Source organism: Gymnogyps californianus, chromosome 3, assembly GCF_018139145.2.
Source record: "Gymnogyps californianus isolate 813 chromosome 3, ASM1813914v2, whole genome shotgun sequence".
Lineage (NCBI taxonomy): Eukaryota > Metazoa > Chordata > Aves > Accipitriformes > Cathartidae > Gymnogyps > Gymnogyps californianus.
Genome location: NC_059473.1, coordinates 9485646 through 9496585, shown reverse-complemented (window position 1 = coordinate 9496585; position 10940 = coordinate 9485646). Strand labels below are relative to the sequence as shown.

At 41.2% G+C, this 10940-nt stretch overlaps 1 protein-coding gene across 1 annotated transcript in view; it reads left to right on the top strand.

Annotated features, from left to right (window-relative positions):
- Positions 1–2651: 2651 nt before the first annotated feature.
- The window catches only part of APLF (aprataxin and PNKP like factor), a 35493-nt gene continuing 27204 nt past the window's right edge, over positions 2652–10940 (top strand). Inside the window, exon 1 of the mRNA XM_050893424.1 lies at positions 2652–2744. The gene's annotated coding sequence lies outside the window, so the exon portion shown is untranslated. The remainder of the gene's footprint in view (positions 2745–10940) is intronic.

Here is a 10940-nt window from a genome sequence, read left to right as displayed (position 1 = left end):
TAATCCTTCAGTGTTAAGGAAGGGAAGAACGCAGACAACTATGGAAACACCATGCGGAAAGCAGGTACAACTCAATGACAGTGGTATGAGGAAAAGTCTCTTCCCATAGTGTTTCAAACACGAAGCAATCTCAGTTCAACTTCTTTATCACCTGATTTTGACCTTTGCTAAATTTCTCCACAAGAATCTGCTCTAGGACCATTGTTTCCCTTCATTTAGGTCTCCAAAGCAGTTGTTAGGGTGTCATGTACTGCTGATTTGACCTGTATTTGAATTAAGAATCTTATAGGAGAAGGAAAAGGATCTATGGGTTAGTTATTTAACTACTGATTGAAGTGGTTTTGTTTAGGTTTTTCTTTTTTAACCTCCAGCAACATACTCGGTCCTTGGTTCTGCATGTTAGTAATATAAGAGAAACCTTATGCTTGCTGTAACTGAAATAAACATTATTTGACAGGGTCGGTTTACCTGATTAATCCTTATATTTTTGTCTGACTGTATGTATCAAACTTCTAAGTCTTAAACTTTAAGCAGGAGTTGAAAATCAAGTTAATGTCAGATTCTGCATGTAGACTGTTCCTGATGCAGGCTGATGTTTCTGAGTGCAGGTAAACTTCAACCTTTTAAAACTCTGTTCGTAGATCTAATAAGGTACCTTATCCTTAAGAATTCTTATTCAGATCTCTTCAGTCTAAAAATAAATCTGGAGCTAAAGCTTCTCTTCAATTCTGCTTAATTATACCTGTATCTGAGCTAATGAGCCTGAAAGTCTTTTGCCTTAGTATTGCTTATCACAAAGAAACACAGCCTTGCAGGGGCACCAGGCTGGCAGACACTGCATCGTCATGTCCATTTAAGACATCCAGAGGAAATCAGCTTCTGGCAGGCATTTTCTGTATCTCACGCAAGCTGACAGGATCACTGAAGTCTGGTTTGTCCTTCTGAGGAAGGAAGATCCATGGTAAAAAGATACCCTGTTTGCTCAGCCTGCTTTCTTGATAATTGCTTTGTGGTTGCTGCTTATTTTTGCTTTCAGAGCTCACTAACCCAAAAATACCCTATGGCACAGGAAAATAGAAGAAAACCCCACACAACCAAACAATAGAAACTTTTGCCCAGCTTAGCAAAGCAGGGATGCAACTGCCAATTTTTAATAATACTAAAAAGTTTTACCAGTCTTTAACGTTGTCATTTTTCCCTGTGCCCAGTCAACGGTACAGCTGCCCACCTATGAACGGTATTTTCTCTGGTAGATGATGCTAGTCAGTGTATTTGTGGAAGAGCTCTGATATTTGTACCAGACTATATCAGTAGGGTCTCTAACCTCATAGGTAGTTCTTTTGAAGATAGATGATGAGGGTTTGCAGGTGTGTCTACTTGGTGGAAATGGGAAGATTGGAAGTGTATGTCTGATGCCACCCTACCTATATTTCCTGCTATAAATGCTTTCATTTGCCTGAGACTGGTACTGGGAATGACTCCAAACTGTTCTTCCTTTTAGTCAGGTTCTCATGCATTTATTGACATCAATAATTAGCTCTACATTCCAGGGTGAACATGCTCTAGTCCATTTTCAGACAAGGCCTGACAAGAAGAACAATACATTTCACAGACGTTTCTCTCTGATGAGCTCTTCACAAGGGATGAATTGGGGACCAGGGTTATTATGGGGCTAGTTTTCAAAGACGTTTGGTTTCCTAACTCTTGGCAGTGCTTTTGAAAATCAAAGTAGGTACCTGAAATGCCACCAGCAGTCTGACCTTAGAAACTGTGCATGAGATGATGACAATTGTCACAACCCTTGAACTGAGTCAGGAAAGTCGCTAAGGAGAGAGCTACTGGAGTTGAGACAAGGTGGCGAGGACTACTGTAATAGATGTCTGTATATGAGGAAAAAAAAGGAGGTTAGTTTTACATCACTACAATTTCTAGAGATACTAAATAGATCTGGTCCAAGAGAATTGAGTATTAAAAAGCAACTACAAGTCTATCATAGATTATGAGGCCAGCCTAGTTACTCAGAAGGCGTGGAAGGGAAGAGGCATGTATCCTGAATACTAGCACAAGAGAAAAGAAAGCAGGCCTAGTACAAGGAACTACTAATTGAAAGAGGAAAAATAGAAGAACAGACCTTCATGACCTGCCATGCTTCCTCCATCTGTTTTCACCCTCTAACTATTTAAATCACACTTCTATGCACTCAACAATTTCTACATCAACATCAGTTCCTTTTTTACTTATAAAGTGAATTATTCTTTTTTCATCGACTAAAGGACAGCAAAATAAACCATTGTGGATATGGACTATATTTATAATCTTCAATTACTGTAAGACTTGCATGATATAATCTACTATAAAGATCCTCTTAGGTTTGTGTTTGACTTGCCACATCTTACACTGAGCAGTTTTCCCTCCCCTGGAATGCTGACTGCGTGCTTACTACAGTCAGGTTTTCAGGAATGTTTATTAACCATGCACCCATAAAAACACCCATGTAGACATGGAACTCCTTCTTCCATGGTTTAAAAGAAAACAGGACAAAGCAAACCACACACACATACACTGAAAAATTAACATCCATGAGGACTGCAGCTGCCCAACAAGCTTTCAGCCACAGGTGTTACTTCTTCTTATAATCCAATAAACACTGCATATGGAGGTAGTTCTTTCTTAATGTGTCTGTAGTAGTGATTTCCAAGAGCTGTTTACTTTCGCTGTGCTGCAGCTTTCTTCTGAAGGGTAAGGTTAGTATTATTTTGTTGCTAAGTGCAGTTATTTTGGTGCTGTTCTTTGCAGTGTGCTGTCTTTGCTTTTTATTTGAAAGAATAGTTAACAGAAAGTGTTAAAGGTCTACTGAAAATGTGGTTTTAGTAATAGAACAGTTTACTGAGGAATCTTTAATCAAAGTTTGTTCATAAAGAGGAAAAAACTAGTTAAGGCCTCTGAGGTATCATCTAGTGTGTGCTGTCAAATCTCTCTTTTAGACGAAGTTTTTATTTGCATTTGTTCTTGCAATATTGCAGATAATTCTTCTGTGTAGTAATACTGCTTCTGTCTTTGTCTTAGAGTTCACTTTATTATAAATGTTAAACACCAATTATTTCCTTCCTCCAATTTGTTCTCAAATACTTCAGAAGTTATTTTAAGTTTAAACAACTTGCTTCACGGGGCTCTGGATAAGCACTTTTTATTGTTTGTAATGTGCCTCTATTTGTTCTGAGTTCAGGCTTGGGTAGCACCAAAACTAAGAATCCTGAAAACTTACCTTAAATAATCTTTTTGGTGAAGGCCAGAAACATTTTATTAGGGTGGGGAGTGTTGGGTTGGTTTTTTTTGTTGGTTTTTTTCAGTTTGTACCTTTTAAAACTGTAGGAGGCTATAGGAGGAACTTTAAAAAGCAAAATGAGTAGATAACAGTCCTCTGCTGGTTGTTGGTAGTTGGTATTTCTGTGGGTGCCTTCAGTTTGTGTTTTCAAAAGCGCACGTATTTTCGCTTGTGAACTGTGGTCTTCTCATCGATGTATAGAGATTTTACCGTGCTCAGTGTGAACTTCTGTGTGCAGTAGAAGACTTGAAGATGGGCTTCAAATTTCTGTCTCCTATTTGGGTTTCCTGCTGGCTAACAGGGGGATGTGTGCTCTAGTCTTTTCTTCTCACCAGCCACCTTTCTTGGAGTTTTTGGGTTTGATAGCTTTGGCAGCCTGAGAAAACTGCACGTGCCATGCAATAAATAGTGCCAAGTTCCTTAGCCTACCTACTTGAATAACTTTTAAGTAAATATATTATGTTGAGTTTGTCCTAAAGTAAGTAAAAGTGGGATATATGTGCTCTTATGTGTTAATAATACGCCACAATATGCAAGAGGTTCTTTTTGAAAGCTACAATGAAATAAAATGCAAGGCTTTTCGCACAGCCTCTGGTTTGAAGGATTGCTTCCAGACTATACAATGAAGTAATTGCATAGTTATATTGTGTAGCCTGTAAGATGAGCGGTTCTCAGCGTATAAAGGGTCAGATGTTTGCCCTTTAACATCAGGACACAGGATGGAAATCTCAGTCCTGCTGCTTGTGACTAATGTTGACAATGAGTAAGGGGTCTTTCTCTTGCTTTCTAACCCTTTCTCCGCTACCCAGGAGCGGGGTTCCTGAGTGTCTGTCTCATATCTTTCTGCGTTACTTGTGTGACACCAAGGAACACAAAGACAACTTAAAAAGCAAATGGCTGAGGCAGGATCAGTGTTCTGAGCGGTGAAGCGCTGGTGCCTGCCTTTCCAGGTGACTTTGCCTGCCCACCGCATGTGGCTCAGCTGCTCAAGGGATCCTCGTTGCGATGTGGAGCCTTTGCAGTGCTCCCACCTGGCTTCAGCAGTTGCTGGATTGGAGCCTGAAAGAGGAGAGTGTCTTTTGCCAGCTCTGTGGAAGTAGCTTCAGTATGAGAATGAGACTTAGTCCTGGCCGATCTGAAAAATGAATGTGGCAGGGAGCCGCCATGTGTATCTGTGAGTTGTTTTTGTTGTGTGGGATGATGATATAATTGAAGTCTGAATCTGATGCATGAAGAATAATTTGAATGTGGTTACTTCATCACCTTTTGAAGATATTTTAGGAACTGCTTTACCTCTTAAAATGGCAGGTTGGTGATCTGCAAGCCAAGCAAACAAAAAAACCCCTTCAAAAATCTCTGGCTGAAAACAAGGTTCTTCTTTTGTTGTTACTCGTGAGAATTCTTGAAATAGAGCTTCTCATTTGGCTTCAAAATAAGTATTTTTTTGTTTTCCTGGATTAGAACATAGGACTTCCTGCTTTGCATTTAGAACCAAAACTGTGGCTTTCCACACTTTGTTTCTGGTTCTTGTAGATTGCTTAATTTTTTTTCCTTTCAGTTTGGTTGAAGGGAGAATAAAACTGTGTATGAAAGCTGAGGAAAATGCTGCTTTTCATACTTCATTGGATTTCCATTGTAAGTGTAATGGGGTATAGTAAAACTCTTCACCTTCCCTGCACAGACTCCGCCTTTTTTTAAGGTGGCAACACATTTCCTTCTCTTTCTCCATCCCACTAAAAGATGACTGAGAAGGAGGGAGGAAAGGAATCGAAGGCAAATGCTGATGAAACTGATGGATTTTTGCTTCCAGCAGTTGAAAGGGAGGGAAATTACGTTAGTAATTTTTTAAAATTTGCCTTCAGTATGTCTTTCACCAAAATCTTGAATATTGATAAACCACAGTGATCAAGGGAGAGGAGGAGGAACTGGACATTGAATAGTTTAATTAAAAATAAAAAAGGCAAAAAATCCAAAACTAGACACCCCAATCTTCCCACGTCCTCACACCCAGATATTAAAAGGACATTGAGAACATTCTTCTTGGAGTATTGCTATTAGCCCCTTTCTCTTTATCAAATATACTAGAACAACCTATTGCAGGCTGATAGAGTATCAATTATATAAATCAATGTATAATCAGTCTTTTCATGTACTTGCTTCCACATCATAAGGAAAAGTCTGAAAATCCTTTCTTAAGCACCAAAATATATCAAAAGAAAAACAAGAAACTATTGCTTTTGTCCTTCATTGCTTCTGCTATGTGTGTATGTAGATGTCCTGCTTTTGAAGGCTTAAGTTGCTGTGTGTCTCCCTAGTATGTGATGGTGAAAGTACAGTACCAAAATCAACGCACGTGTGTGAGATGTTTTTGAATAATAGGAAGAGTTGTTTATATCAGATTTTTAACACTCCTATGCAGTTTTCTGATTAGTAAAAGGAAATGTTTCATCATTCTGCTACATAAGTGGTAAAATAAGTTTGGGGTTTTTTTTAACTTAGTATTTTTGATTAAAGGAAGGCTTTTTTCCCAAGTTACATCTTCAGTTTCCCCTTTCTCCTCTTTCCCCCCCACCCCACCTCCTTCTTAAAGCTATTTTGACGTAAACTTCCTAATCTAAGGAGAGAGCTCGTGGCTCTGGTTTTTAGGCATCATAGAGTGGAACTCAGATACATAAGCATAAATGCCTAGTGGCATTTTAGGTGTGCTACAACATACCATGTGGTCTTTAGTCACCCTTCTAGAACAGCAAAAACTTCCTCTTATCTCCTCTTACCTACATGCTGTGTATAGATGCTTGGTTACTTTATGGGTATTGAGTGCCGTTATAGTCTCCCTATTTAAGCATTTGAGGAGCCCCCAGCGTTATTATCTCTAAGTACATGTGTTGATAAGAGTTGCGTGTTAGAATGACTTTAAAGAGCAGTATAATTTAGTGATAAAATTGTCTACAGACTAGTGATGTTCAAAAATAAAGGTGCATTAGAAAAGCTGATTAGTTTGGTCAGCCACACTAGATGAAACTTGAGACACGTTTCTGTTATTGGCTAGACTGTCAAATGGCCATATACTGTATCTTGTGAAACCTAGGTGTTAGGATTTCCTAGCTAAATTTGTACAGTACTCTTGTTCTTTAGCATTGTGATGGAAAAATAGTGGAAGCTATTGAAAATATTCCCTCAATTGAACAGATGAGTCAAGTTCTTAAGGGGTATTGTCATATTTCATTTATTAGCTGTAAGAAGCTGCTGCTGCAAAAAATATTTTACCTTTCTCAACTTTTCTTTTTTTCCCCTGTTAGGATTAAAGGCTTAAGGTAGCTGGTTTGTTTGCTTGAAGTTTTCCCTCTGTTCCCAACTTGCTCAACCTATACCTTCAATTCTGCCTTCATGTTGAATCCTCCAATAGGTAGCTGGTAGCATCTTGTGGTCTCTTGTATTTGGTGTTCTGAGATCACAAAGATGTTTAAAAGCAATATTTAGTGCTATGGCTAATACATTATCTCATGGCCAACGGTGTCCTGTGTCATCTGGAGAAGTCTTTGTGTAGAGCTTCAAGTGTCTGGCATCTCAGCAACAAAACAGCCTGTGCAGTTGACACTCCTGTATTGGCAAGCAGCAGCTGCTTTGCCTGTTAAGATTTTTAAGGACCGTTCATTAAAACCAGCACATGCCATTCTAACAATATTTTTAAATGTGGATCAAAAAAAGCTGATGTTGTACCTAATTTGCATGCTCTAGCAGGCTGGGTTTTATTCCACACACACACCTCCCCCCAGCTTTGTAAATCCACGGTTGCTGGACATGGGTGGCAGTGTTGGACAGGATGATTCTGAGGAGTTAGGGGGGCTGCAGGTAACTGCTGGTACAGAGAATTGTCCTCTCGGGTTTCATCTTGGTAGGTCCCCCAGGACGTCTGAGTTTACTGTCCATCTCCTCTCTCCTTCTCCCCCTTCTACCCACAGTTGTAGCTTGGGTTTTTTTGGTTTACCAGAATAGTAGAAGTGGGTCTAGCCCTCAGCACTGAGGCCTGGGGGGGGGGGGGGGGGGGGGGGAAGCACACCACTAACCCCCAGTTCTTAGTGTTGTGCTGATCAGAAGCTGCTGCTGACTCGCAGTGTTAAATGGAGTGGGTGATTTCTTCCGTGGTTTTGGGGACAGACTTTTCTGAACAAGCAATATGCTGAAAAACAGCCACAAAGTGTCAGGATGCTCTAGGGAATCTGATATGCCTCTACCCAAGTTCACTTGGAGAGAAAATAAAAAAATAACACCACCGCCACCCAAATTGCCCCATCGCTATCCCTTTATTACCTTTCTGTCAGCTCTGGTGGGCTGAGGCAGCTGATCCCAGTCCTGAGCCCAACTGTTCTGTCTTCAGTTGGGATAACTGTCACTTGGTACCTTCCAGAGATGCCAGGATAGAGACACAGAAAGTTAGTGCCTGCCTATCGGCAGAAACACTTCTCTTGACAAAATTAGCTTTGAAATTTGAGTGGTCTAATGAAGAAAAGTCTGTGGTGATTAAACATCTCATGCTTTCTTTTTCTTTTAGTCTGACTGTTAATGGCAATGGCCCAAAGCCACATCCTGCACCATGATGAAATAAAGCCACACTGTCAGCTCCTCTCTTCAAAAATGGAGCACTGCAATACTGAGTAGTCACAAGGAAGGTTCTAACCCCGCAGGCAGTTTTGGAAATAAAATACGGACCTCGGGGGACTTCAGGCTGAGCTTCAGTGCCAGCATTTTGATGTCTAGCTGTGTGCAGCAGCTCAGAACATTGTGTGCAGCAGGGAAACTTTTTTTCATCCCAGAAGCCTGGCTGGTTTGAGTCTGTGTTGCATAGTTGGGGTGTGTGGGTGGAGGACATTCTATTTGCTCTGCACCACACAAGCTTCACGTGCTCTCTCAAAAGGCCTCTCTGTCTTAGGAAAGCTGGGTGGGCGGGAAGGTGAACGGCAGGAAGGCCGTGTGGCTAGCGGGATGCCTGGGCGATGGACACCTCGGGCACCTTTCTGCAGCTGACACCTTCCACGTAGGAGGGCAGAAGTGGCGTGTGAGTGCAGTGGGAAGGTCGGTGGGGTTTGCTAAAGCAGAACTTTCCACTTCCTCAAAAACTTACGGGTAAGAGAGCTGGGCACTGGAGCGGAAAAAGGGTTTCACCAGCCACCTAGGTGTGAGGATAGCTGGCGCGTGTCCTGGGGTGGTAGGTGGGCTTTACATGTGTGGCCTTAGCTGCTGTGGATGGTCTCTGGGGAAGGATACCTACGCATTAGCGCTAATTTAGGCACCAGTGTGATCTTCCTGTTGCTGGCATCTCAGTGGTTTTTGTTCGCAGGTAGGAGGGGAAAGAGATGAACCCAAACCAGCCGGTGTAGGAAGTGCCACTGTTTGGAGCGATGGATGCTGCTGGGGTGTCTTTAAAGGGAAGAGAGCACATCCAGCCTGCAGCGGAGCTGAGAGGCTGAGTAGGTGGTGCAGGGGCAGAGACCGGTAGAACAGAAGACCAGAATTGATGTAATGAAATCTCCAGGGGTGATTAAAACCCTTAAAGGAGGGGCTCAGAGTGGGGAGGGGAAGCAAGCTTTGTTTTCATGAGAGCTTGTACTTAAATACTTGGTTTTTTTCTTTTGGTAATAGTTTTTTCATGAGAAACTTACACCACTGCTACTCCAGGTTTAAAGATCCAGGCCTTGTCTAATTGCATAGCTGAGTGTTTAATTCCTTGTGTGTTTAAAGAGGCACAGCCCACCTGATCTGGACAGAGGTAGAGGCATGGCAGATGCTGGCGATTCCTACACTCGTACGACAATGGGGAAAAGCTACACCTAAGTGCATAGTGAAACAACTCTGTGTCAGGATTTATACCAGAATAATTGTTCTATTTAAAAACTGTATCCTGAGACAAATATATGAGAACTGACAACTGAGGGGCAGGAAAGGAGCAGAAAGAGGGAATAAATGTCTGGGAGTTACAGAGACGGGAGGTAACAGGAAGAGGCTGCGCGAGGAGAAGGGTGAGGGACTAGATCCGTTATTGTGCACTTTTCCTGTCTTATGACTAAGAAATTGGGCACTCCTGAGGTGATGAGAATGTACTGCTAGTATTATTTTTTCATTATTAATTTATATGCACTTTTTTCACTTGTAGCTCTCTTGAAGTCAGGGCAAAATATACGGGGAGCAGGGAGTGAGGCAGCACCTTCAGTGGAAAAACTGTTGTGCTTGGGTGTGGTGTTTTTTTTTTTTTATTTGAGCTAACTAGATATAATCTTAGAGCAGAATAGCTAATAATAAAGGAAGCAGTGTTTGCAATTCATTGAGCTTTGTGCTACACCCACTATACTTAGCAATGCTCTTTACTCTGAGTTACACTTCAGCCATGTTTGGCAGCAGAGTGATAGCAGAAACTTCAGTGAATTTTGAGTACTGCATCCATTTTGGCTAACATAGTAGTCGTCCTACAAGAACAGCGTCGTCTCTTTTGGCAGTAAAGGGAGATGTTATGCATCCTTATAAAATCTGGTGCAATGGGGTCCTGATCCTGGGATTAACACTTACCTATAAGGAATAAATTGCAAAAGATGTATAAGAAACATTATCCAGTCATTGCATCATGTCACACAATGTTCTTGATGAGAAAGCTGTCTCAATTAGATATGCTGCTCATGATTTCGAAAAGGTAGTGGTGCTTATGAACTAAAAACCTGTTCTAATGGGGAAAATGTAGGAGGCTGAGGGAAGTGAATCAGTTTTGATGAAATCTGTTGAATGCTCCAAACCAGAAAAGGGATCAGGTAACATACTGTTCTTGGAAGCATTTTAGAACCAGCAGTTTCACGTGGCTGTTCCGTTTCTTCCTTGGCCTGTAGATAGGGCCACCTACAACAAACAGCCTGTGAGCTCAAACACTTGCAATAAAGGGGCGTAAAAAATACTAGATATTTTCACCAGATGTTCTGCAATGGTTAAATAATTGTGAGAAAATAAAACCGCATAAGTTGGAAGCAAGTTTAAACTAATGGTTTAACCACCAGCACCATCGAACAAAAAACGTTACTGGAACTTAGCCCAGAGGACCGTGGTCTGTATTTTCAGAGCAACACTGCTCTACTGCTCCATCTAGTGTTATTGGGCCCCGTTAAAGGTAAGGGCAGGACCTGATCTAGTGCCATTAAACGTCATGTTCATGACAGAACACTTCTGTCCTTAACCTTGTTGCCAGAAGGTCCTCTGCCAAAGTCCGCAGTAGTTGATTTGAAATCACTTCATATTAACTAAATTTCATAAGCATGATACAAGTCTTTCTATAGAAAATTGATCCCAGATTGATGACGGAATTTTGTAGGAATACCTCAAGCGATAGGGACCACCTCAGGGTCTTCCCACTTACTTTACTCTTTAGTGCAAAGTAGGTAGGGAAAGGTGATATTCAAATGGAATTGGAATAAATTGATTTTTGTGGTCACTTTTATGTTGAGTGATGTGACAGCCATCTCCTCTTTTACTAGCAGCAGTTTTTAAAGTTGGTGCCAAAAATCAATGCTGGTAAAGCAGGGTCTGTGTGATGGGAGATCATCATATAGGAAAAAACTCAGTTTCTGAACGTGTTTTA